The sequence below is a fragment of the Podarcis gaigeae genome (genome assembly GCF_964106915.1).
Source record: "Podarcis gaigeae genome assembly, chromosome: 12".
NCBI lineage: Eukaryota > Metazoa > Chordata > Lepidosauria > Squamata > Lacertidae > Podarcis > Podarcis gaigeae.
Window position 1 is genome coordinate 2,777,826 of NC_139688.1, and position 26,648 is coordinate 2,804,473.

Sequence of the window (26,648 nt, forward strand, 5' to 3'; positions counted from 1 at the left end):
CCTCTGGAAAGGTGAGTCCTCTCTGTTGCAGCTCATGTCTCAGATTCTGTATCTCCATCAGATGTGTACGCACATCTCCACCTTCAGCAAGTGCCATATCATGCAGCTTGGCATAGTAGAACAAAGAGGAACCAGCTTCTGTCCTCAAATGAGCCTCTCTCAAAGCGTCCCAAATTTCTCTGGCTGAGGTTTTACCACGCAACAGACAGAGCTCTTCTGGGGATACTATCAATGTAAGAGTTCCCCTCTCTTTGGAATCTTTAGCTGTCCATGCATCTGTAATTGGAGCTGGGGGGTTGTCTGTAATAACCTCAAACAGACCCTCTTTCCGTAGAATAGCCTCAGCATAGAGAACCCACTCTGCATAGTTTTTCTTATTGAGCTTAGGAATCCCAAAAGCATCAGCCAGCTTTGCATTTGCCATTTCTGCTGCGTTTTAAACAAGCTGTGTCACTGCTGCTTCAAACCTCATTCCAAAAGCAATTTTTAAAAGTGCTTTTAGTTTTCAAGCCTCCCAAGCCTGTGAGCTTGTGCCTTTGAGCCTTTGCGCCTGGTCGCGGCAAACGGCTTTAAAAGTTCAAAGTCCAGCCATAAAGCCATTAACTAGGAGCTGGCAGGCTGCCCGGAGCATGAGCACATCAATCATTTTGACGCGCAGAGCAGATAACGTCCGATCCGTCTCTCTGTTCCTCTGCCGGCACTCCGATTCGACTTCTGGAGTCCATTCTTCAGTTTGATTGCATTTTTCTGGGCCCGGAACCAGAAATGTTATATTTGCAGGCTCCTCTACACAGCGGAATGATGAGCAGTACGTGCCACATACTTTACTTTGCTTTATTTACACTTCAATGCTGAGAGATTACAAACATGCATCTTGCCTCTGCGAGAGCAGAGAAACAACTCCTCTCTCCTCGGAAACACCGAGAGAACTGTGAAAAACAGGAAACCAGTGTACGTCACATCCAGTCTCCCATTCCCGTGGGAAACCCAACAGCAACTCTGACTGTGGAATGTAAACAATGTCCCGTGACAAGCATTTCACTGCACAGTGAAGAAAGCAGAAACCAACAGTACTATCTCCTTAGTTATTCTGGGCCGTGTTTCCTCTGCTGAATCATTTGCTCCAAATTCTTCAGGTCGGGCATTGTTTTCTCTTTCGGAGAAGACTGAGGCAAAGAAGGCATTGAGGAGTTCAGCCCTTTCTGTGTCCCCTGTTTGCATTTCACCATCTTCTCCTCTGAGTGACCCCACTGTTTCTTTGTTCTTCCTTTTGCTACAAACATACGCATAAAAGCCTTTTTTGTTGCTTTTAACCTCTCTAGCAAGTCTTCTTTCCCCTGATAGCGTCTTTGCTCCTTAACCTTTTTGGCATCGTCTTAGCCCAAATCATCAACATCTGCCAATAAAGATTGAGCAGGTGAGTTCTGTTTCAATTTTTTAAAGCTTGCTGAATACCTTTCTAGTCCACCAGGCCTATGCAGGCCATTAAGAATACATCTTTCCACAATTATTACTGTAGGTAAAAAAACAGGACTTTTTTTCAGAAGGAACCCGCCAGAAATCAGTTCTGGCACCTCTCAGCTGGGCACCATTTCATTATAAGAGAACAAGGGAAGCATTCATGGAGAGTTCTGGCATCTTTTTTTCTTGAAAAATACCACATTAAACATTTAAAAAATTCCCTATACAGGGCTGCCTTCATATGTATTCTATAAGTTGTCTAGTTACTTTTCTCCTTGGCTCAGAGGTCATATAACTCCATACCCTCCAACATTTCTGATAAAAATAGGGATGCCCTAAGCCTAAGGGAGGGGACGTGGGTGGCACTGTGGGTTAAACCACAGAGCCTAGGACTTGCCAATCAGACGGTCGGCGGGTCAAATCCCTGCAACGGGGTGAGGTCCCATTGCTCGGTCTCTGCTCCTGCCAACCTAGCAGTTCGAAATCACGTCAAAGTGCAAGTAGATAAAGAGGTACAGCTCCGGTGGGAAGGTAAACAGCGTTTCTGTGCGCTGCTCTGGTTCACCAGAAGTGGCTTAGTCATGCAGGCCACATGACCCGGAAGCTGTACGCTGGCTCCTTCAGCCAATAAAGCGAGATGAGCTCCGCAACCCCAGAGTTGGTCACAACTGGACCTAATGGTCAGGGGTCCCTTTACCTTTAAGCCTAAGGGAAAGTGGAACATTCCGGGATCAAATCATAAACCGGGATGCCTTGTGTAAATCCGAGACTGTCCCTGGAAAATAGGGACACCTGGAGGGACTGTAATCCATTATTGTGTTCTTGTACCAATAATTTCACAACTTTCACCACTGTAACTAAGCCAAGTTTTACTCCCTGTGTTTTCTGACTGCTATATGGAAAAGGACATGAATCTTACCTTTGATGAGTTAATAATAATAATAATAATAATAATAATAATAATAATAATAATAATAAATTAATTTATACCCTGCCCATCTGGCTGGGTTTCCCCAGCCACTCTGGGCAGCTTCCAACTGAATATTAAAAACAATACAGCATTAGACATTAAAAACTTCCCTAAAGAGGGCTGGCTTTGGTTGTCTTTTAAAAATAAAATAGTTGTTTATTGCCTTGACATCTGCTGGGAGGGCGTTCCACAGGGCAGGCACCACTACCGAGAAGGCCCTCTGCCTGGTTCCCTGTAACCTTACTTCTCGCAGTGAGGGAACTGCCAGAAGGCCCTCGGCGCTGGATCTCAGTGTCCGGGCTGAACGATGGGGGTGGAAACGCTCCTTCAGGTATACAGGACCAAGGCTGTTTAGGGCTTTAAGGGTCAGCACCAACACTTTGAATTGTGCTCGGAAACGTACTGGGAGCCAATGCAGATCTCTCAGAACCGGTGTTATGTGGTCCCGGCGGCCACTCCCAGTCACCAGTCTAGCTGCCGTATTCTGGATTAATTTCAGTTTCCGGGTCACCTTCAAAGGTAGCCCCACGTAGAGTGCATTGCAGTAGTCCAAACAGGAGATAACCAGAGCATGCACCACTCTGGTGAGACAGTCCGCGGGCAGGTAGGGTCTTAGCCTGCATATCAGGTGGAGATGGGAGACAGCTGCCCTGGACACGAATTGACCTGTGCCTCCATGGACAACTGTGAGACCAAAATGACTCCCAGGCTGCGCACCTGGTCCTTCAGGGGCACAGTTACACCATTCAGGACTAGGGAATCCCCCACACCCGCCCGCCTCCTGTCCCCCAAAAACAGTACTTCTGTCTTGTCAGGATTCAACCTCAATCTGTTAGCCGCCATCCATCCTCCAACCGCCTCCAGGCACTCACACAGGACCTTCACCGCCTTCACTGGTTCTGATTTAAAGGAGAGGTAGAGCTGGGTATCATCTGCATACTGATGAACACCCAGCCCAAACCCCCTGATGATCTCTCCCAGCGGCTTCATATAGATATTAAAAAGCATGGGGGAGAGGACAGAACCCTGAGACACCCCACAAGTGAGCCCAGGGGTCTGAACACTCATCCCCCAACACCACTTTCTGGACACAGCCCAGGGGAAAGGAGCGGAACCACTGTATGACAGTGCTCCCAGCTCCAAGCCCCTCAAGACTGTCCAGAAGGATATTATGGTCGATGGTATCAAACGCCGCTGAGAGATCCAGCAGAACTTGGAAACAGCTCTCACCTTTGTCCCTAGCCCGCCGGAGATCATCAATCAGCGCGACCAAGGCAGTTTCAGTCCCATGGTGAGGCCTGAATCCCGATTGGAAGGGATCCAAATGGTCCGCATCCTCCAGGCCATTATGAACTTACCAAAGATGTGGTCTTTTTCAATGCTTGGGGGGGGGGCTATTTTGGAAGGAACTCACAAGCACATATTTTTAATTTTCACACTTTGCTTTGCTGCATATTTTGTGCTAGGGTTCTCTCACCAACTTGTTTTGCCCCAACTTGGATCTTGGCCCCCAGGGAATTCTCCTTATATATACCCATTTTTTCCGTGCCAGTCAACAACTAGCACCAGCTCTCTAGGGCCTCAATCAGGACATGATCACAGCCCTAAATGGTGGTGATTGAATCTTATCCCTGCTGCTGAGCCAGTGCCCACCCCCTTTCTGTACAACAGAAGCTCATGAAATGTTCACATTTGTTCCACTATCATATCTGGTCAAATATTTTCCCTGCCTTTTGCAAAGTTTTATAAAACTGAACCAACCTTTTTTGTTGGGGATGACAGTGGGACAAAATTCATGAGCACAGACATTGTGGGCAATGAAGGCTCTATTTTAACTCCTTGTTTCTCTGTACACCCTTAGGCATTAGGCTAATTGTGTTCTACATTTGTATGAGCATACTCAAGCCTTGCATATTTCTCTGCTTTATCCCAGGAATCACCCTTTGGGACGATGACTTGCTTCAGAAGAGCTTGTGTATTAAACCGCAACCCAAGGCTGAATATGAAATCATTGCATCTGACTCCATCGATGATAAGGCCTCTGCCCTCAATGTCTCTGCATCACTCAAGGCCAGTTTTTTGGGGGGATTGGTTGAAGTGGATGGATCAGGCAAATTCCTTCAAGACACCAAGAAGTCCACGAAACAGGCCAGAGTCACTCTGCAGTACAAAGCTACCACCAAGTATTCACAGCTGACCATGAGCCATTTGGGAATCCAAAATGTCACTTATCCAGATGTTTCTGAGCATTGCACTGCCACCCACGTTGTCACTGCCATCTTGTATGGAGCCCAGGCTTTCTTTCTGTTTGACCGAAATGTCTCTTCTTCTGAGTCTGTGCAAGATATACAAGGAAGCCTCAAAGTTATGATAAAGAAAATGGTCACTATTGAAGGCAAGGCAGCCCGCCACATGAATGACCAGGAAAGAAACCATGCAAGTCAGTTCAACTGCAAGTTCTATGGAGACTTTTCTCTGGAGAGCAATCCAGTGACTTTTGAAGACGCCATGAAAGTCTACACTGCTCTGCCCAAAATGTTGGGTAACAATGGGGACAAGGCTGTTCCTGTCAGAGTTTGGCTGTACCCACTGACCAAGCTGAATTCCAGAGCAGCTAAGATGGTGCGTGAGATCAGCTTAGCACTCATCAATGATGCCCAAACCATCATGGAGCAACTGAGTGAAATCGATATGAGATGCAATGATCTGGCTACCAATCCCATTGCTAGCACCTTCCCAGAAATAAAGTTGAAAATCAAGAGATTCCAGGATTTCTGCAAGCAACACAGGCAGACTTTCCAGCAAGATCTGGCAGAAATCTTGCCTTTTATCCGGAGAGGGGAGAAAGATGAAAGAGTTCTGGTAGACATCTTAACATCCATAAATCAATCACCCTTCAATGGCCAAAGACTCAATGGATTTTTGGACACCAAGGAACGAGAGATAAATATGGTCGAGTCTTACCTTGATATCCTGAGTGGGATAGAAATCATCTCCTCCCAGTATAAACTGCAAGAGGTAGTGCTTAACCACCAGAATGAATTTGTTGTCTCATTTACATTCACCTCTTTACATGATGAGGAACCATTTTTATCCAGCTTACAACACTTTCTTCAGAAACGATCAGCAGATCCTACAGGAGTCCAGAATGCACCAGAGGAGTGGAATGCTTGGTTTGAGCAAAAAGACATACAGAGAAAAGCTCGGAAAGCTGCCACGTCCATTGTTGATTTTGCCCAAGTCAATGAATCCAATGGGAAGACCCGGTTCCTCGTGGCTTCTGTCCCAGATCAGAACAACCCAGGAGCTTCCATTTACCTCTATGAAGATGGGGAGATGGTCAACAGCAACTTCGAGCTGCCCTCAAAACCTCTCCCTCCCCTGGTTGGCCGAATTGGACATGAGAGGGTGCAGCTGACATTTCAACCAGCTGATTATGGGAGGGCTTCAATCTCTAGCTATCAAGTAGAGTACAAGATTGCAGGAGAAGAAAATTGGAAGATTGTGAATACTGACAACAGTCAGGAGACATTCCAAGTGAGAGGGTTGAGTGCAAACACAGAATACCAGTTTCGATACAGCGCTAGGAGCAAACCAGGACTTAGTGAGACTAGTGATTTGAGTAGATCTGTACAGACACTTCCTACCAGCCCTCCTGGGGAACTGAGAGTGATAATCGCAGAGTCTTCCAAAATCAGTATAGCCTGGGAGAGCCCAAAGGTCATTGGCCAGGGAGCTGTCATAAAGGAATACAAAGTGGGCTACAGTGAAGAGGCTGGAGAAGCAAAGGACAAAGATGAATGGGCTGAAAAAAGAACAGGGAAGAAAACAGAGTTCTGTGAGATGGATGATCTGAAGCCCCAGACACCCTACAGATTCAGAGTCTCAGCCATGTGTGCCAGTGGGGCTGAGAGTGAGCCCAGCAAAGAGATTGAGGTTTCCACATCATTGGAAGGAGACGAGAAGAGAATAGCTTGTCAATACTTCCAAGACAGCACCTGCGTGGAGGATGGGCCACCAGCAGTGTATGCTCTGCCACTGGAGCCCATACAGGATGTCTCTGGATCCTGTCTAACATACCAGCTAGGGAAAGAGAACATTCAGGTCCCCAACAAAGTGATCATGGTGATGGGAGCGTCTGGATCCGGGAAAACCACTCTCATCAATGGAATGATCAACTACATCCTGGGCGTGCAATGGGGAGATGAATTCCGATTCAAACTTATTCATGAAGTGACCGGCAGAAACCAAGCAGAAAGCCAGACATCCGAAGTGATGGCTTATGTGGTGAACTATCAAGAGGGTCTCAAGATCCCTTGCTCCCTCACTTTTGTTGACACTCCAGGATTCGGAGACACGAGAGGAATAGAGCAGGACAAAAAGTTAGTGGAGAAGATCCGGGAGTTTTTCTCCATCCCCGGAGGAATCGACCACATCGATTGCGTCTGTTTTGTGGTCAAGGCTTCCACAAACCGCTTAACAGCAGCCGAGAAATACATTTTTGATTCCGTGCTCTCCATCTTTGGGAAAGATATCAAGGAGAACATCCAGTTCCTGATCACCTTTGCAGATTCACAGACTCCCCTGGTCCTTGAGGCCATTAAGACGGCCAACGTTCCATGCGCCAAAGATGGCAAGGGGAACCCCGTGCATTTCAAATTCAACAATTCCGCCCTGTTTGCCAACAATGTCGTGGGGGACGGGGAGAGCCCTAACTTTGACGAAATGTTTTGGAAAATGGGTATGATCAGCATGAAGACCTACTTTGACTCGTTAAGCAAACTGAACACGAGGAGTTTGTCTTTGACGAAGGAAGTTCTCAGGGAGCGGAAAGAGTTGGAGACGGTTGTGCAGGGCCTGCTGCCCCAGATCAAAACTGCGCTGGTCAAACTGGAAGAACTGAAGGAAACGGAACAAGTCCTTGACCAGCACAAAGCTGACATGGCAGCCAACAGAGATTTTGAGTATGAGTTCCCAGTCACCGTCAAAGTGAAGCAAGACCTCTCTGGAGCTCATCAATATGCAACCAACTGCAAGAACTGCGAGTTCACCTGCCACTATCCTTGCTGGGGTACCTGGGACCGGCTGAACCGCCTTTGCTCCGCTATCAGTTTCTTCTCAGGAAAATGCAACGTTTGTCCCTGCAAGTGCTCAGTCAGCGACCACTGCATCCAGGATTACCTATTTAAGGACGAAATAAGGAAAGAGAAGAAGACCTATGTGGAGCTGAAGAAAAAGTATGAGCACGCCTGCCATGGGGTTATGACAGTGGAGGAGGTGCTTCGGCTCCTCAGCCAGGAGTGCATCGAGGTGAGAGAGAATCTGATCAAAAACATTCAGAGAGCGTCTCAAAGCCTGCGGCGCCTGCAGGAAATTGCCCTGAAGCCCAACCCGCTCTCCACCCCAGAATACATCGACATGCTCATTGCGTCCGAAGAGGAGGAACGCAAGCTTGGATATCAGAAAAGGATTCAGCTGCTCAAGGACGTGAAGAAAGAAGCAGCAGATTGCGAAGAAGGAGGATCTGCTGCCAGAGGAGGAGGAGATGATGAGCAAACTGAAGGACAAAGGAAAATTCCTCTTGACATCCGGATATTGGAACAGAAGGGTGATGAATATTCTCTCTAAATGCAGGGGCAACACAGCAGCTCCTGTTTAGCCTTAGATCTTTGTTTACGCAGCCCCCCCCCCAAGTGCAGGGACTCTGAGGCTATATACACACTGACCTGCTTAACATAATTAGAACGATATCAAATATATTGTTCTAAAATGTCACAGGGCAGACTTGGAAAAGCAATGTGTTTCTGCCCCCCCTCAAAAATGATCTTTATTGTTAATATAGAATAGAAGAAGAGTTTGGATTTGATATCCCGCTTTATCACTACCCGAAGGAGTCTCAAAGCGGCTCACATTCTCCTTTCCCTTCCTCCCCCACAACAAACACTCTGTGAGGTGAGTGGGGCTGAGAGACTTCAGAGAAGTGTGACTAGCCCAAGGTCACCCAGCAGATGCATCAATTTACATAGAACTTAACAAATACAATACAATACATTACATACATTACATATAATAGATACCCGACGTATACACCAGATATTTGACTTCCAACTCTTCTCTTTATGCTTTGTTTCCAAACTTAACTCTATACGCATATCATACTAGTTATTCTACTTTTCCTTTATGTTTATCTAATCAGATTTACTATACTTTCCCTCTATTTTCAAGATTTAGTCTGTATCTGCCAGGAGACTTCTGTTGTCCGTATAACTTTTAAGATATTCTTTGAAGACTGACCATTCTTGATTAACTTTTTGAACAGTACTTCCTCTTATTCTCCCTGTTAGTTTTACAAGATGTAAACATTCAGTCATTTTTGCTAACCAGTCAGATTTTGTGGGGTTATTGTTACTTCTCCCATTTTTGGCTATCAGAATTCTCGCCGGTGTAGTGGCATACATAAATAAAGGTTTACAGGTTTTCTTGGTTTCCATAGACATGATACCGAGCAGAAAGGCTTCCGGGTTTTTTTGTAAAAGGGAATTTAAACATGTTTTTCAATTCGTTATAGATGACATCCCAAAATTCTCTTAACTTCTTGCACTCCCATCACATATGTATGAAGGTACCTATCCCCTCCTTGCACCTCCAACACACTTCCGTACTATTATTATACATTTTGGCCAACTTGGCTGGGGTTAGGTACCATCTATATTGCGTCTTCAAAATGTTTTCCCTTAGATTTTAGCAGGCACTGAAATTAATGTCCACTTTCCATAGCCTTTCTTATTCACTCATGAGTATGTTGTGTCCGATGTCCTGTGCCCAGTGTATCAAGACTGCTTTTACATCCTCCACTTTTACTTTCCATTCAAGAAAGAGGTATTTTTTATATCAATGGGAAAATAATGTGTTTCTTACCTCCACCAAAACACTGTCTCCCTACTGCTACTCTTCCTCTCAGTAGGCGGAGAAGAGATGTGGAATCTCTTCCTTCCCCCTCCAGATTGTACATTTAATTAGGGAATAAACCCCACCCCCACTTAAACATTAGCTCTGCCCCTGAACTGATCTGGGGCTGGATCTGGGGTGCTTGACCCCTGGCCTGACTGATCCAGGGGAGATCAGGGTGACTCTGCACAGCCCTAATGGTTAAACAGCTCATGCTTTCTTAATATTTAGGATAATTTACTATATATCTGGAAAAGCTTTTAACTAGTTGGAATCAGTGGAAGTTGTTTTTTTTGGGGGGGACACAAGTAAAAGTAGAACTGCATAATAATTAAACAATATTAGTTTTGCATGTCGTGATTATGCTCTGCCCCCCCAGCTGGAGGCAGCAGTTCTTCTGAATAGCAGGTGCTGGAAGCTGCAGGAGGGGAGAGCACTAGTCTTGCGTTCGAGTCCTGCCAGGGGGCTAAACCTTCAGGAGAGCAGGAAGCTGAACTAGGTGGGCCGTTCTCTCTCTCCCCCCCCCTCTCCCTCCCTCTCTCTCTCTCTCTCTGCAATGTTAATATTTTATAAAAAGAAAGTGAAAAAGAGACAAAAGCAGGGAAGGGGGGATAACAAAGATGTGTAAGAAAAAAGAACAATATGCAAAAATGCAATGCAATATACTCTGAAACATTCTTATATAAATTGATACAGGGTTGTTATCCTAATACACATGTAGATGTTAATAGCCATAAACTCATTCCAGATGTTGTCATGTTTATCCAAACAATGTCTAGCAGTGAAAAATGGATTGCAGAGATGGAATATAACATCAAATGGACTTGTGTGTGTGAAGTAAACATTAAAAAGGGGGGAAAGGGCGAGAAGCTCTATTCTACAAAAGTTTTCTGATGGAAACTTAGAGTGAACTGTTCCCTAATCTTTATCATCCTCGGACTAAACTGAATTTAATTTAATTGGAAGTGTAACCCTTTATCTTTGGCTGAATGGAGAGATAAGAGGAAGCTGTGAGCTTGCCAAAGAAGGTTCATTACTGAGTTATTTTAAGTTCGACAGCTTGCTCTACTCCCTGGGCTGAGAGAAAAATGGCGAAAACAGGATATTTTTTAGGGACACTATGATTTTGCAGCTGCTGCTAATGTTGCAAAACACTGAAGCTCCGGGCAGAGCAGTGGAGAACTTCTGAAACAGCAGCGGGACACTAGCTCTGCCCAAGGCATGATGGAGAACAACTGACAAAAGATATAATATATTACAAGGACAGGAAGAAACATCATGGACAGAATAAGAAAAAGAACAAAAAACGACAACAAAGTTTAAATGCTTCACCTGTAGGAAGAAGAAGAAGAAGCAGCGGAGGAGTTTGGATTTGATATCCCGCTTTATCACTACCCAAAGGAATCTCAAAGCGGCTATCATTCTCCTATAAATCACTATAAATCACTGAATGTGTTAATGCGAATGGAAGTTGTTGAAATTGCAGTTGGGGTATAAGGGTTTGTTCTTCTGACTGGAGTGTGATGGAAATCTATAAGATTTTGGAACGCAGAAATAAAGTAAATCATCAAACCATCATTTCTAGCACTTGGGAAGGCACCTAAATTGTACAATTTGGCTTTTGAATGATTCATATTATTAATGGTATTATAATCTGGCATGGTTATAATGAGGCTTTTATTGGAATATTGTAATTGAAAACTAATACAAATGATTTTCCAAACCATGTCTACGTCTCTGTAAGCAGCCCGTTCCTAAGTGGTGAGTGCTGTCATAATGTCAAGGCATTTCTTACAGGGTCCCGGGTTTGGATTCTTTCCACTCGCCCGTCCCTCTCTCTCTCTCTCTCCGGCCAGGCGTCTCTTTGCTCTGTGCGCCTCCTGGAGGCGGGGGGGGCTCTGCTCCCAGAGCATCTTCCTGGTCTCCCCCCCCCCGAAGAATAATCCTGGGGGTGCAGCAGCAGGGCAGCAACAGCCCCCGCCTCCCCCTGCTGAGTCTCTTTGGCAGAATGGGGGGGGGGGGCTGAGGAGGACCAGACCGGCTTGCAACTCGCATCCCGGCCAAGCGCAGCCCAAGCAGCACCGCCAGCCTCTTCTGGGGTTTTAGAAAAACATGAACTTGGGCGGGAGCCGCTGAGAAACTGAGATATGGCCGCTGACTCGCCCGAGGGTGGCGGGTGTACACGGGACTGGGTTGAATTCCCACGTGCGCGTGGCTGCGCGCATGCAGGGGTCTTGCAGGGACCCCGCCGCCCTTCAAACCTCTTCCTCAGCCAGGCCGAGATCTTAGAAGCTGTTTCCTCCGCCGCCACCCCCACCCACACCCCCCCTTCAGGATAGGTTGCCCGGAGTTACAGGACTAGGGCTCTGCAACCAGGCGAGCCAGGGACAGGTGGGGAGGAGAGAGATGCAACCTCCCCTTCACACGCACACGCGCAAAATCAAGAGTCAGGATGCTTCCCTGGGCTCCCCAATAGGTGCTGTCCAGCGCTTGTCGGGTTGAGCTCTCCAATTCCACGAGAACTGCTCCTCCTGCTGCATCCCGAGCCCCCTCCTCCCTCCTGGGGCTTCCCTGATCCTGGAGAAAGGCTCAAATTCCTCGACGATCTGGCTTGTGAATGGGGCGGGGGCGGAAGGGAGGAGGAGAACGTTGCGCCCCCTCGCCTCTCCAAAGCAGGGGATGCATGAGGGTCCCAGCCTGACAGAGGGGAGGCAGTGACGGAGCCCAAGGCACCCGGTGAACCTCTTGGCTGAGTGGGGAGTGGGTGCACGCCCTTAGACCCTCCCATACCAGGAATGAGGACGCAAAAGTGCCTTAAAATTCAAGTCACAGGAATGTGTGGAGCTTCTTGGCTCTGAAACGGGGAAGACCCCAATCCCCTCCTCTGCGCTGGCTGAGAAATCAGTGGGGGCTCCGAGGTGGGGCGGGGTGGGTGGGTAGGGAGGGGGTGCGCCCAGGAGCGCGGAGAGGCTGCCCCGGGCTGCCAGCTGGACAAGGGGCGTCTCCCGGGTCCTCTGGCAGCAGGGGCTCCCTTTGCAACCAGATCCTTCTCTCCCTCCTTCTCTCCACCACTCGGCCCTTCCCAGATGGCAGACCTCACCTCCTCAGCTGCTTCTGCAGATCCTTCCTCGGCCCGCGTCGTCTTCCACGCCGGTCTGAGTTTTCCTGCAGCGAACGGGAGCGAGAGACGAGCTGCTTCTCCGAAGGGAAAATGAAAGTAGCAGCTGAATTAGGTCCCCTTCGGCTTGGAATGAGCAGGACAAGAATTCCCCCCAGTGGCTGCCTGGAGAACCAGCAGCTGGTTTGGGCGGTGGGTGGCGGCGTCGGGCGCTTTTCAGTTTAGAGAAAGGGCGAGCGCACGAGAGGGTCGCAGAGTCAGAGAATTATAGAGTTGGAAGGGACCCGAGGGTCATCTAGCCCAGCCCCCCTGCAATGCAGGAATATGCAGCTGCCCCATCGAACTTGCAACCTTGACATCATCAGCGCCATACTATACTGAGAAGTGCACAGAATGACGCCTGGCAGGGGATGAGGGGGACGAGTCTCCTAATATTCAGGGTGTTCTCACAAAGTGTAACGCTGGTGGTCAACATAAGAGGTTCAAAGGCTCAAGGCAAATCTTTAAAAATGTAGTATAAACACCGACAACTGGGAAACACTGGCCTGCGAGAGCTCCAGTTGGAGAACAGCCTTGACCAAAGGTGTCCTGGGCTTTGAAGATGCTCAAACTCAGGACAAAAGGGAGAAACGTGCTAAGAGGAAGGCATGATTGGCAAATCCATGCCGTGATCAACTCCCGCCCAGAAACCAATGTCCCCAGTGTGGAAGGACGTGTGGATCCAGAATTGGCCTCCAAAGTCACTGTTAAAACCGTGTTTATGGAAGACAATCTTACTCGGCTACGAGGGATCGCCAAAGAAGACAGAAGATTCAAGGTGTTGAGCGATGTCTCATGCATGATGTCATGCAGCATCACACAGCATCACACGCATGACGTCATGATGTTGCTCAGCATCGCCCACAGGGCCCCTCGATCCCCTTAAGGAGATGTTTATTATGCTTACGCGTTTTTAGGATTGTATTTGACTCTTGTAAATGGCTGTGGAGCTTTTCCTAAACCCAATAAGCTAAGTCATGCTGACACCTCTCCCCCTCCCCACTTTTTAAAAGGTGACGAGGATGTCAGTCTGCAGAGAGAATTGGGGGTGGACTGGGGGCAATGGGGGCTGGACCCGAGGAAAGGAAAGGTCAGTGGGGCCCAAGCCCACAGGTCCACTTTTGACCAGGTTCCAATGGCCTGCTGGCGAAAGATGCCCATTGGGAAAGCCACCGGCTGAAGGTGGAGGTCCTCCCCTCCTGTGCCCGGAGACGGTCCATGGCTCTGTGCTCCCTTGGGCCAGATGGATCCCTTCCTCACCCTGCTGCCCTCAGCTGCTGCAGCCACCATCTCCCGTCCTCAGAGGCAGGAGCGGCCCAAGACATTTTGCTGCCTGGGGCAAAGGTGATAAGATGGTGCAATTCCCATTCTCTGCATCAAACCTGACTAGACTGGGAGTTGAGTCTCAAGCCAACACTGGTGATGTTCTGGCAAATAGCATAGCACTCATTTCTTTTTTCTCTTTTAGTTTTCTATTTGTATTTTTCAAATTTATACATTTCATTTGTTTTACAAACAATTTAACATTTCCAAATTTTGACTTCCTTCCCCCTCTTTCTGCGGTTCCTTAAATTATTATTTTTCAAAAATATATTCTGCATATCCAAATTCATTTAACTTGCTTATTTATTTATCCACTGTAAATATATACTCTTATAAAACTGCAGGTTTCTACAGTAATCATTACAGTAATCCTGCTAATGTTTTTATCTGTAAAAATTCAGTAATCCATTTCCATTCTTTTATAAAAAGTTTGTTATCCTGATTTCTTATTCTTCCGGTACGTTTCGCCATTTCTGCATATTCCGTAAGTTTTTCCATCCCTTCCTCCTTTGCTGGGACTTCTGCTTCTTTCCATTCTGCATCCTCCATCCCAAGCCCACTAAGGAGGATTCCCTTGGCTCACATCTGGAGACATCTGCCCCAGGGGGCTCCAACCAGCAGCTGCACAAGCCTGCCTAGCTACAGAGCTACAATATTTTGTAAATCCTCTTAAAAGTTTGTAGGAGTTTGGTATATGCACTGGTGTTTTCTTGCAGAAAATACTTTCCATCGGCTAAACTGGAGCCTTTTCCAGGCATCTTTCTTAATATTTACCAAGGAAGAGTCGGAAACCAAACTAGCAGACATTTCTCTTGCTGCCACCAAGTCACTCTCTAGATACTTCTCACTGCAAATGATACAAGTTATTTACACATTAATGACAACTAACCAGCCAGTTCCTAAGATCAAAGGGTGGTTACCATTCAAAATAAACAAAATCCCTAAATCTCTCTGTCAACAGCAACTAAAATGGGAAGATTGCCACTGAAATCAGGACATTTGACAAAGCTGCTGGTGTTGCAGGTTGTTCTAACTTTTAACAGCAAAATTTGGGCAGTTAACTCATCCAAGTACTTGCGTCTTCCCCACCCTTTCCCGAATTATTTGACATATTCCGAGGCTGAATATTACAATACTTTGTAAATCCTCTTAAAAGTTTGTAAGACTTTGGTATATGCAGTGGTATTTTCTTGCAGAAAATACTTTCCAGCTAACCTGTCACCCTTAAGTTGCAACCCTAAACCTATTTGCAAGTGAGCTAACCCTGAATTGTTTCAGATTCCCTCGCCCCTCTTCTCAATCCCATGCCCACACACCACCTGTTATGTATTGAGTTGAATAGGATCCAAAATGCAGCAGTCTGATTGGTCCTAGAACAATAGGACGCAGAATGCAGCAGTCTGGTTGGTCCTAGAACAATAGCACCCAGAATGCAGTAGTATGATTGGTCCACAGGAGCCACCCAATCCAGCCCCAGGTGGAAGTGAATCCGCAACCTGATTGGCCTACAGGAGAATCCCAGAATTAGCCAATCACGTGGGGCCCATTGTGTAAATCATGTATATAAAGCAGACATTCTGGGGGAACTTCCATTCCGCCTCACCACTATGAGCTGAATAAAGAGCATGAAATCCACTCTCGACTCCGAGTATATTTCACTACCTCTTTGGCAATCACAGCTGCCCTCTCTGCCCTCACTTGGATACAGACCTGGACGGCCTTATGCGCTGCTTCTCTAGTCTGTTTTCCTGAACTTATTAGGAGTCAAACATTTGATCTGAGTAGAAAGCGAAAGTAATTCTGCCATGGATTGGGTTTCCTCTGGCACGGTCAGACACACCGGCTGCCAATGTCTGTCAGTGTTGGTAAACAAGCTGGTTTACAGGAAAAGCATTGGGAGGAAATGGGGGGAGGGGGAGGGGAGCAGAAATCTTGTCAATCTTGGGAACCAGAGTGCTTTAGGTGCTTTATTGCAATTCTTCAAGTCATCGGTCAACGGAAGCATTGTTAGAAGAATCATCATCATCAACAACAACTATTATTATTATTATTATTATATATATTATAATAATAATAATTACCCTGCCCATCTGGCTGGGTTTCCCCAGCCACTCTGGGAAGCTCTGAACAGAATATTATTAATAATAATAATAATAATAATAATAATAATAATAATAAAGCGATAAAAGATCAAACATTAAGCATTGTTAGAAGAATCATCATCATCAACAATTATTATTTTTGTTTTACTATTTATTTATATAAATAGTTTATTGCTTGTAAATAAATAAATGGTATATGGCTTCAGCAGATGATAATAATAATAATAGCAATAATAATAATATTTTGGGAGAAATAAGGTAAATATGTTCAGATATGAAGTGGGGTGAGTTGAGGGGGCTGGGGCATGGGAGAGGGACGGCACCTTGGGGTGCTGATTGGCTGAGGGTGGGGTGTGGCAACCCGAAAGGCCTCAATTCTCTTCTGTCACTGGAGGGTAGAAATTGTGAGCCTCGGCACTATTTCTGCAGCACCAGCAAACCTCCTTTCTCTCTGCCCACCCCAAGGCTTTTCCCGTAAACCAGGTGCTGTTATAGTCAGTGGCAGAATGCCTTGGTCCAGCTATTTCTGTGCTGGCAGAAACCTACTTTCGTTTTCAAGGCAGATCAAATGCTGGTCTCCTAATCCCAGTGCTGGCCTCCTGATCTAAAGCAATCCAGAAATAGGCAAATATCTGAGGAGGAGAAGTCACCGTCAGGTGCTGCTCAGGAAGCTGTTCCAAGTTGCTTCAAGCAGCACTCCATTCAGTTACAGGCCAGGTTCAGCTTCCATATTATTTGTGGGTTCTGGTGCAGTGGTGCCTCGGGTTACATACTCTTCAGGTTACAGACTCCGCTAACCCAGAAATAATATCTTGGGTTAAGAATTTTGCTTCAGGATGAGAACAGAAATTGTGTTCCGGCAGCAGCAGGAGGCCCCATTAGCTAAAGTGGTGCTTCAGGTTAAGAACAGTTTCAGGTTAAGTACGGACCTCCGGAACAAATTAAGTACCGTACTTAACCTGAGGTACCACTGTACATTTCTGAGCACAATTCAAAGTGTTGGTGCTGACCTTTAAAGCCCTAATTGGCCTCGGTCCTGTTACCTGAAGGAGCGTCTCCACGTCCACCTCCTTCTATTGGCTACAGGAGAGGACAAAACTGCCCTCTGGGAGGAAAATTTCAGAGGAGTTGCATTTGGTCTTTTGCAGTTCTTGGAGAAGCAGCCAAGAGGAGCAGCAACAGGAGGAGGAGACCCACACGGAGCGAGACCCACACAGAGGGAGACCCGCACCTCAGACGGCCGGCCGGTTGGTATTTGGGAGAGGGAGCAGCAGCCACAAGGTTTGACTTTAAGTCTTCTGTATCTCAACCTGCCTCAGAGATGCTCAAGGTCTGCTTTGTTTGACCTGTTGCTAGAGACTGAGTCAGAGCTCTCAGAAGCAAAACTTTGGCTGCGTGTATAATCATAAATCTTTCCCCTTTGATTAAATGGGCAGTTAAAGGAGCCTGACAATCTGCAGGAACATCCTTCTAGGGGTTTTAAAGTTTATTTATAAAGGAACATGTCCTTTCCCCCTCCGCCCCTCACCAGAATTGCCTGAAATTTGCAGACATGGAGACTGACAAATCCCAAAATTAGAGTTGAAGTGTTTCCTTTGCCATGGGGGGGGGGGGTGTGGTACAAAAAGAAAAAGAAAAAAATCAGTAGGGGGGAGGAATGGGAATGACTTCTTCTGCCCCACACCAGGGTTTTTTCGGCACACAGCTTCTCCCTGCAAGAAAGAAATCTCTGCAATGAACTGGATAGAGAAAGGAGAGGCAGAGGAAAGAGAAAGGTCCCTCTGAAAAATCAATCCTTCGTTGGCATCTCTTCCCAAATCACTGAATTCAGGGATCAAGACCTCGGCTCGCCGGTCAAAGTGGAATCTCCCCCTTCCCTCCTCTGTTCTCTCCAGCCCATCCGCACTCGAACTCCGAGCAAGGGAGCCTTTCGCCAAGAGGGAGAATCAGCTCAGCTGCCCTGCATGCAGAAGGTCCGAGGTTTGATCCCCGGCCTCTCCAGGTGGGGCTGGGGGAGAGACTTGGGCCTGGGAAGTGCCTGCCAGTCAGTGCAGGAGACATTGCGCCAGACGGAGCGAGGGCCCCACTCTGCGCAAGGCGACGTCTGGGGTTCCCAAATGCAGAAAGAGAAGCGCACCTTCTTCTCCGCGTTGTCAGAGAGCAGCTGCGCTTGAGGGGCGTTGCTCTCTCTCTCTCTCTCTCTCTCTCTCTCTCTCTCTCTCTGTCTGTCTGTCTCTCTCTCTCTCTCTGTCTGTCTCTCTCTGTCTCTCTCTCGCTGTCTCTGTCTTCCTCTCTCTCTCTCTCTCTCTCTCTCTCTCTCTCTCTCTCTCTCTCTCTGTGTGTGTCTCTCTCGCTGTCTCTGTCTTCCTCTCTCTCTCTCTCTCTCTCTCTCTCTCTCTCTCTCTCTCTCTCTCTCTCTCGTGTGGACCAGGGACTCGGTTCAGAGGGAAATAAAACGGGGAGGGCCGAATCCAGCCCCCCTCTCACCCTGCAGTGCCTCCAAATATTTCTGGCTGGTAGCCCAGAGCCCTTTCTCAGACGTCAGGGAGGTTTCTCTGACTTGTTTCTCATTCACCAAAAGAGAATTGCCAAGCGGAGACGACTCTGCTCGCCCCACTGAGTCTTCCGTGGGGCTTGCAGAAGCACCCGAGAGGCAGAGGAACCCCACACTTCCCTCAGACCCACAGCTTGGTGCTGGGGAGGCGTGAGGTTCTTCCCCTTGCACTTTCTCATTCCTCAATAGATAAGAGGAGAAGTGGCTTCTGTGCCTGAAACAGACTTGTGCTTTAAGAGGGGACCAACGCAAGTCGTACTGTTCCCCTGAGATCACTCACGCAAGAGAGCCACTTGTGGGCAAAGGGAGAGTCGTCCGTTTCCCACGTTTCTAGCAAGACGCGTTTGCACATTAGAAGTTGTCGCATCTTCTTTAGTTGTCAAAAGCTTCTTTTGCACGGCTGCTGCAAACCATGGCATATTGCAGAGGGGACTTGGTGACGGGGCTCTTGCGCTGATGATGCCCTCGCCTCCTGCTCTCTGGCTCTTTGGAAAGGCCACGAATCCATCCTGATTTGGCCCAGACTTGGAGCAAATGAGTGAAGGCTGCAGCGCAAGGCTCTCCTGGGCTTTGGGGTGGGACATGGGGGACCCCTGCCCTGACTCGGGATATGGCACCTTCTTAAGATGCTGAGCACCTCTGCTGCTGCCAGTTGCCTCCTTGCAGGAGGGAGGGGGCAGGTGGCTGTGGACCATCTGGGCTATTGCATCCTGGACATTTCTGTGTGTTCCCTTGGTTTGTTTTACCAGTCTCCATCAATTAATGAGAAAGTATTTCAGTAATTGATGGCATCCCCCATTGTTTATTCTTCTCTACTCTCTGCCCCTTTCGCTTATTTTAAGACTGCAACATGTGTGAGATTGCTCTTAATCCTCGCAATTTGGGGGAGACCTGCATCAAATCTCTTTCTCTCCCTCTCTGCCCTACCTTTCCTTTTGCCTCATCTTGGGGGAAAGCTGGGGTGTCAAGAGAAATTGAGGGATCTTCAAAGGGTTGGCACCCTGCCTACTTTCTGCAAGCACAATCAGAGCATAGGTGGAACTCAGCTCCAGCTCCACTTCTGCTGTCTCACACCTTTGGTTTCCCCCACTCTGTATAGGAGGAATCTTCCCTCCTTGCAAAGTGATGGAATGAAAGGTCTGCTGCCCAGGAAGAGAGGCTGAGAGCAGGTGGCAAATTGTGGAACCCATTTCCTTGGCAGATCTGTTGTGCTGCTGAAATGTGTACTGCTTTGAACTCTGTTTAACTGAGGTGATGAGAGTAGGCATTAATGTTTATTTTATTTTTCTAATCTAGCAAGAATCAAACTTCCTATGAGTGAATACAAAAATGTTGATCATAAGCAAGGTTAATACAGAATACATTAAAAAAATCATAATGAATATAGAATACATACAAGACAACAGGGCATACATTGAACATGTAGACAAGGTTTATAGTGATTGCAGCTAAAGGCAGCAAGCCTGAAATCTCCTTAGCAGATTTTGTGAGCACAGGCAAAGTCTTGGCACTTTACCAGGGTTTGTGTTTGTTGACTTGGACAGAAAGACATGCTCATCCAATTTGCAGATGACACTGAACTGGGAAGGGTAGTTAATACTGAAGAAGAGAGAATCAATATTCAATATGACTGTAACAGACTAAAGAACTGGGGCAAGACTAACAACACTGATTTCAATGGGGATAAAATGTCAGTTTCTGCACTTAGAAGTAATAAACAGGTGCACAAATATAAGATGGGGACACCTGGCTTGCTGGCAGTATATGTAGAAAGGATCCAGGGGTCTTAGTAGACCACAAGCTTAAAATGAGTCAACAGTGAGACGCAGCAGTAAAAACAAAACAAAAAACCCTAATGCAATCCTAGGCTGCATCAACAGAAGTCTAGCGTCCAGATGAAGGGAAGTAATAGTCCCACTCTCTTCTGCCTTGGTCAGACTCACCTGGAATACTGTGTCCAGTTCTGGGCACCACAATTTAAGAAGGAGGTTGACAAGCTGCAAGGTGGTGAGGATGACCTTCCCTGGTAGAATATCACAGGCATCTCTGTGGTGGGATGGACAGCTGGGTGCTGGAGGCACCTAATGCCCCATCAGGTGTGGTCCTGGTCTCCTTGAATGTGGGGGTAAGGATTCTACACTGAAAGAAGCCCTCCTTGGATGTTGAAATTTCTATGAAAAGGGAAAGAAATAGGAGCAAACATGAGCAGCCTTGCCTTGTAAGCTTGGCCTAGGAATCCTGTCCAAGCAGAGCCCCCATTGGAACATGATCCCTTTGCCCAGTTTCAGGGTGATTTCCCCTCCCACTGCAATTCTGTCCCCTTTGTTCAGGGATCACTGGATAGAGTTTTCAGCTGCTACAGGGGGCTGTGGATGGGAGGGAAGCAAGAAGATCAGTTGCACAAGCTACCTTCCACATGTGCAACTACTACATACAAACGTCTAATCTCCCCCCCCCCCCGCCTGCCCCTGATGAGACATTACCTCCCCCCCCCCCTTTTTGGCCTTCCTCTTTTCCCCACACGCTTTGCATGCCGAATAATCTTTCCAGAGTCCTTCACATCTCTTGTTTCTTGCAGGGAGCTGAAGGCAGGGGAGCAACCTGGACCTGAGCCATGGACAGATCAGACACCCCGGTTAAAATACCAGCCCTGGGCCGCCCATTCCAGCTGGGGATGCTGTACGACTGTCGTAAAGATGCCCTCATCCCAGGTAGAGCTGGTGCAAGGAAGAGCTTATACTGAAAAGGGAAAAATTATTCATATCAGGATTAGCAGTCGGCCCAAACAGTGCAGTTTCAATGTTAAACGTGCTCCTCAAATTAATTTTCAACATCCCTTACTGTCTGCTTCCACTTCTTTTGCCTGCGTTTGTGTTCCTTTATGTTCTCTGCATTTGGACAAGACTTCCATTTATTAAAAAGAAGGTTCTTTGCCTCCTATAGCTTCTTTGCTCCTTAACCTTGCTGGCATCGTCTTGGCCCAAATCATCATCATCATCATCTGCCAATAAAGATTCAGCAGGTGTGTTCTGTTTCAATTTTTTAAAACTTGCTGAAAACCTTTCTACTCGACCAGGCCTATGCAGACCATTAAGAATACATCTTTCCACAATTATTACTGTAGGTAAAAAAATAGGACTTTTATTCAGCCAGAACCTCCCAGAACTCAGTTCCGGCACCTCTCAGGTGGGCACAATTGCATTATAAGAGAACAAGGGAAGCATTCGTGGAGAGTTCTGGCATCTTTTTTTCTTGAAAAATACCACATTAAACATAAAAAACTTCCCTATACAGGGCTGCCTTCAGATGTCTTCTATAGGTTGTCTAGTTACTTTTCTCCTTGGCTCAGGGGGTCACATAAGTCCACACCCTCCAACATTTCTCTGATGAAAATAAGGATGTCCTAAGCCTAAGGGAAAGCGGAACATTCAGGGATCAAATCAGAAACCGGGATGGCTTCTGTAAATCCGAGACTGTCGCTGGAAAATAGGGACACCTGGAGGGACTGTAATCCATTGTGGTGTTCCTGTACCAATAAGTTAACAACTTTCACCACTGTAACTGTGATGTGTGCTGGCGTGGTTGCTCAAGAACGAACAGGCAAGACTCCCACTGGTCTTTTCAAAGCTTTATTATCTATCCAAAGCATTCACTGTGCAGAGCGTCTCAATTGCATGTCTGCTCAGTCGCTAGCAGCATCTGGGAGTGGGCAGTCCTTAAACTTTCCCCAGCAGAGCAGTCTTTTGACCCCCATCCTACGCGCAGAGAGGGCGTGGGCAAAGGGGGACCTTCCTCCCCCTCGCTTTGCTCAGGTTCGGTGTTGCGGCTCTCTCTAGCATCCTCCGAGCCCTGCATCCCTTCCCCACTGGAGGCGTAAAGAGCTGCTATGCACGATCTTTGGAGGCTGCCTGTAACACAGCTGCTCTTCCACCTCTCGCCTCTGAGCTGATGCTAGTTCCCTGACTGTTATGTACTGAGTTGAATAGGATCCAAACTGCAGCAGTCTGATTGGTCCCAGAACAATAGGATCCAAATTGCAGCAGTCTGATTGGTCCTAGAACAATAGGATTCAGAATGCAGCAGTCTGATTGGTCCTAGAACAATGCAGCAGTATGATTGGTTGGCAGAAACCACCCAATCATGCTCCAGATTGAAGTGAATCCACAACCTGATTGGCTTACAGTAGAATTCCGGAATGAGCCAATCATGTGCAGCTCATTGTGTAAATAATGTATATAAAGCAGATACTTTGAGGGGACATTCATTCATTCCTCCTCACCACTATGAGCTGAATAAAGAGTACGAAATCACTTTGTGACTCTGAGTATATTTCACTGGCGACGAGGATGGGATCCCGCTGAGCTGACTGCCACACACAGCACCGCAGCACCGCCACCTGCCGCACCGCTGCCTCGCACCGTGTATCCAGGCTTCAGCTCCGGGACACAAGGAACTCAGAATGGCAACCGACAGCAGCTTCTCGCCGTTCAGCCCAGCATCTGGAGACTGGGAAGGGTACGCCTCCCGTTTCACCTTCCTCCTAGAAGCCAAAGGGGTCACCGACGAAGAAGACGCCAAGAAGAGGGCAATATTCTTCAGCGTCTGCGGAGAGGAGACGTTTGAAATCGCCCGGGCTCTCCTTGCACCTGAAGATGTTGCTACTGTTCCATACAAAACAATAATGGAACAGCTGAAGGGGCACTTTTCGCCACAGCCCTCAGTGGTGGCTCATCGAAATGCCTTCTACGCAAAGCGGCAAGCCCCTGGGGAAACCATAACTGGGTTTGTGACCTCTCTCCGCCAAGCCGCCCGGTTCTGCAATTTCTCAGAGCTGGAGAACATGCTTCGTGACCGCCTCGTCGGTGGCCTGAAGGATGAGAAGCTGCAACGACGCCTCTACGCTAAGAAGGACCTAACGTTCCAGGTCGCTCTGGAGGAGGCCCTGGCAACAGAAGCTGCCGAGAGGTTGACGCAAGAGGCACGGCCGAGCCAGCTGTCCCAACCGAGGGTCCACCACAAAGACCTCACCGACGACTCAGGATCCAACAGGGAGGAGGTGCACTGAGTACAGCAGCGCACTCAAGCAGCCCACACACCACAGCTGCCTCGACGAGAAGGAGGGAACTGCGCAAGCTGTGGAGAAAGTCACGAGAGGAGGACCTGCCGTTTCCGCAATGCAGAGTGCAGGCAGTGCAGAAAATCGGGACACATCGCCCGGGTGTGTCGGGCTCGGCCCACCCGACGCCAGGCATCAGATGACCAATCCAAGAGCCCCAGGTCCCGGGGCCCAACGCACCAAGGCAACTCGACAGAGCTCACGGACTTCCAGGTATACCAGTTGCCCCACCCCAACGTAGAGAAAATTTATGTTGACGTACAGATAGAGGGGGCCCCATGCCGCATGGAGCTTGACACGGGTTCAACTCTATCCATAATCTCGGCAAGGACCTTAAGGAAACTGTGTCCTACTGGGGGTCCCAAACTCAGGCTGGCCCCATTCACCCTCCGGGACTTCCAGAAACGTAAGGTCCCCACAATGGGGGTGGGGACCTTCAGGGTGCAATACCGAGGGCGGACGCGGCAACTGGAATTGCTGGTGGTCAAGGGCCCCTACATTAGCTTACTGGGATTGGCATGGTTTGGACCACTGGGGCTAGCCGTCACCGGGGTGAAGCACACTAGCTTACAAGTGGACGTGGACGCCATATGCAAGGAATTTCCGGGGGTTTTCGATGGGAAATTGGGACAGTATGTGCCCCCCCCATTGCTCTACAGCTTGACCCCGTAGTACGACCGGTCAGGCTCAAGGCCCGCCGGGTCCCGTTCGCCCTGAAACCCCGTATAGACGAGGAATTGGACCGGCTCGTGGAGCAAGGAGTGCTGGAGCCGGTGCCTAATGCCCCCTGGGAAACCCCAATCGTCACACCGGTCAAGCCTAATGGTTCGGTCCGCATCTGCGCAGACTACAAATGTACCATAAACAAGGCCCTCACGGCCCATTCATACCCAGTGCCAGTGGTCAGCCATGTTCTTGCCACCCTGGCTGGGTTGAAAATTTTTGGAAAGCTGGACTTGGCCAAGCATATCAACAGCTGCCAGTAGATGAGGCCACAGCAGAGGCACAGACGATTGTGACGCACAGAGGAGCATTCAGGGTAAAGTGGCTGCAATTCGGTGTCAGCGTGGCACCAGGCATATTCCAGAATTTAATGGACTCTCTACTTAAAGGGATTCCTGGCGTCACCCCCTTCTTCGATGATGTGTTGATTGCCGGACCCACACCAGAGGAGTTTGAGGACCGTTTCCAGACGGCAGGTCTCAAGGTGAAGCGGGGAAAATGTCTACTAGGAGTGCCTCAGGTGGACTTTCTGGGATTTATGGTGGACACAGAAGGGGTCCACCCAACTGGGGACAAGGTACGGGCCATTTGTGATGCCCCAGCGCCCAAGAACAAGACTGAACTTCAGGCCTTCTTGGGACTATTGAATTTTTACCATTCCTTCCTTCCCCACAAGGCGGCGGTAGCGGAGCCCCTACACCAGTGTTTCCCAACCGGTGTTCCGCGGCACACTAGTGTGCCGCGAGACGTTGCCTGCTGTGCCGTGGGAGGGAGGCGGGCGAGTCGGGCGTCGAGAGGCGCAGGAGGAGGAGGAGCAGGAGAAAGCCGTTTTCGGCACGGTGCGGGGAGGTCGGAGCCCGGCGTAAGAGGCTTTGGTGAATGGCCGTAAGAGCGCGCGAGGCCGCAGCGCAGCGGCGGCAGTAGTAAAGTAGTAAAAGCTTGAAAGCCCAAGCCAAGCTCACCCGCAGGAGGAGCAGCAGCAGCAGCAGCAGCACTGCGGAGTGGGAGGAGGAGGCGGCACCCCGCGTGCGCCGGCGGTTTTTGGTACCGAGCGGAGAGAGGGAGATGCACACGGCACACTCGAGCTGAGGTAGCTATAAAAACCCCGTTGGTTCGCGTTCCCTCCCCCATAAAGGCCGGGCGGCTCTGAGGTGGCGGCGGCGGCGGCGACATGGCGAGAGTAGCCGGGGGGGGCGGGTAGCTGGGATCCGCAGTGCGGCGGGGCAGGCCCCTCGCCAGCCTGTGGAGAAAAATGAGGCGGGGTTGGTTTGCCGTTTCCCGCTGCCGCCTCGCTGCCTCTCCCCCCCCCCCACACTGTTGCTAAGGGGGCTTGGTGGGCGTCGGAAGGAAACTAGGATAACGTGTGAGGGGATTGTGTTGGCCGGGGGGGGGTTCTTTTCCACACAGCCCGCCACCCCCTTCTCATCCTTTCCCTCAGGTGAAGCTGGTTGGGGTGGGGTGGGGTCGCAATGGCGGGGGGGGGGAGAGAGACGAAGCACCCCTTGGGCCTCTTTGTTGCTGCTGCTTTTTGTAAGCTGCCTCCTCAGGTGTGGCTGAGGAGAAGGCGAAGCAGACAAAAGGCTCTTGCTCCCAAGGCGAGTTTCCAAACACGTGGAAAGTGGCAATCTTGAAATGTTCACACTCACCAAGCAATGGCAAGGTGTTCACACTGCTGCACTGTGTGAGATAATAGGTAAACATTTAAAAACTCTCGAGGGGAAGTTGTCATTTTATTTCTCTTCAGTCTCCACTGAATGCCTTGACTGGGTTAGGGACCCTTATAGCTCAGCATCAGTTGGTGGAAAGGACATGACTTTACAGGAGCAGGAGGAACTAACTGAACTGAGACAAAATCGTGGTTTCAAGCTAAGATTTGCTGATCTACCTTTGGATAGTTTTTGGTTGGAAACTGCCAAGGAGTTCCCCCTTCTGGCAAACAAAGCTATTTTGACATTGCTCCCATTTTCCACTACATATCTCTGTGAGTTGGGCATTTCAAGCATGATTGCTATAAAAACTAAATACAGAGAGAGACTGAGAGCTGTTGACGAAGAGCTACGTGTGTGTCTTTCTTCGATTCCAGCCAGAATATCAGCTTTGTGTTCAGCCAAACAGGCCCAGGTTGCGCACTGAATAAAGTATTTTATAATTTTTCATATTTCTGTTTACTTACTATTTCATAATAAAGTAATTATAAAATACTATCTTTGTGTTTATTTGATTCTTATTAAAGAGAGTTACTTTATATATAGTCAATATAGGCACAGAGTTAATTTTTTAAACATTTTCTAATG

General features: G+C 48.3%; 2 protein-coding genes across 12 annotated transcripts in view; both read left to right on the forward strand.

Annotated features, from left to right (window-relative positions):
* The window catches only part of LOC310827769 (uncharacterized protein), a 174,871-nt gene extending 164,932 nt beyond the window's left edge, over positions 1-9,939 (forward strand). The window contains exon 4 of the mRNA XM_083704191.1: positions 8,141-9,939. The gene's annotated coding sequence lies outside the window, so the exon portion shown is untranslated. The remainder of the gene's footprint in view (positions 1-8,140) is intronic.
* Positions 1-26,648, forward strand: part of LOC310827678 (uncharacterized protein) — a 244,131-nt gene that overhangs the window by 166,481 nt on the left and 51,002 nt on the right. Inside the window, exon 1 of one of the 11 annotated variants that reach the window (XM_083703967.1) lies at positions 17,004-17,208. The exons of 9 other annotated variants lie outside the window; for them this stretch is intronic. The gene's annotated coding sequence lies outside the window, so the exon portion shown is untranslated. Of the gene's footprint in view, positions 1-17,003; positions 17,209-18,709; positions 18,771-26,648 lie in introns of those variants that run through there. One more of the 11 variants, XM_083703971.1, reaches the window with a different exon arrangement.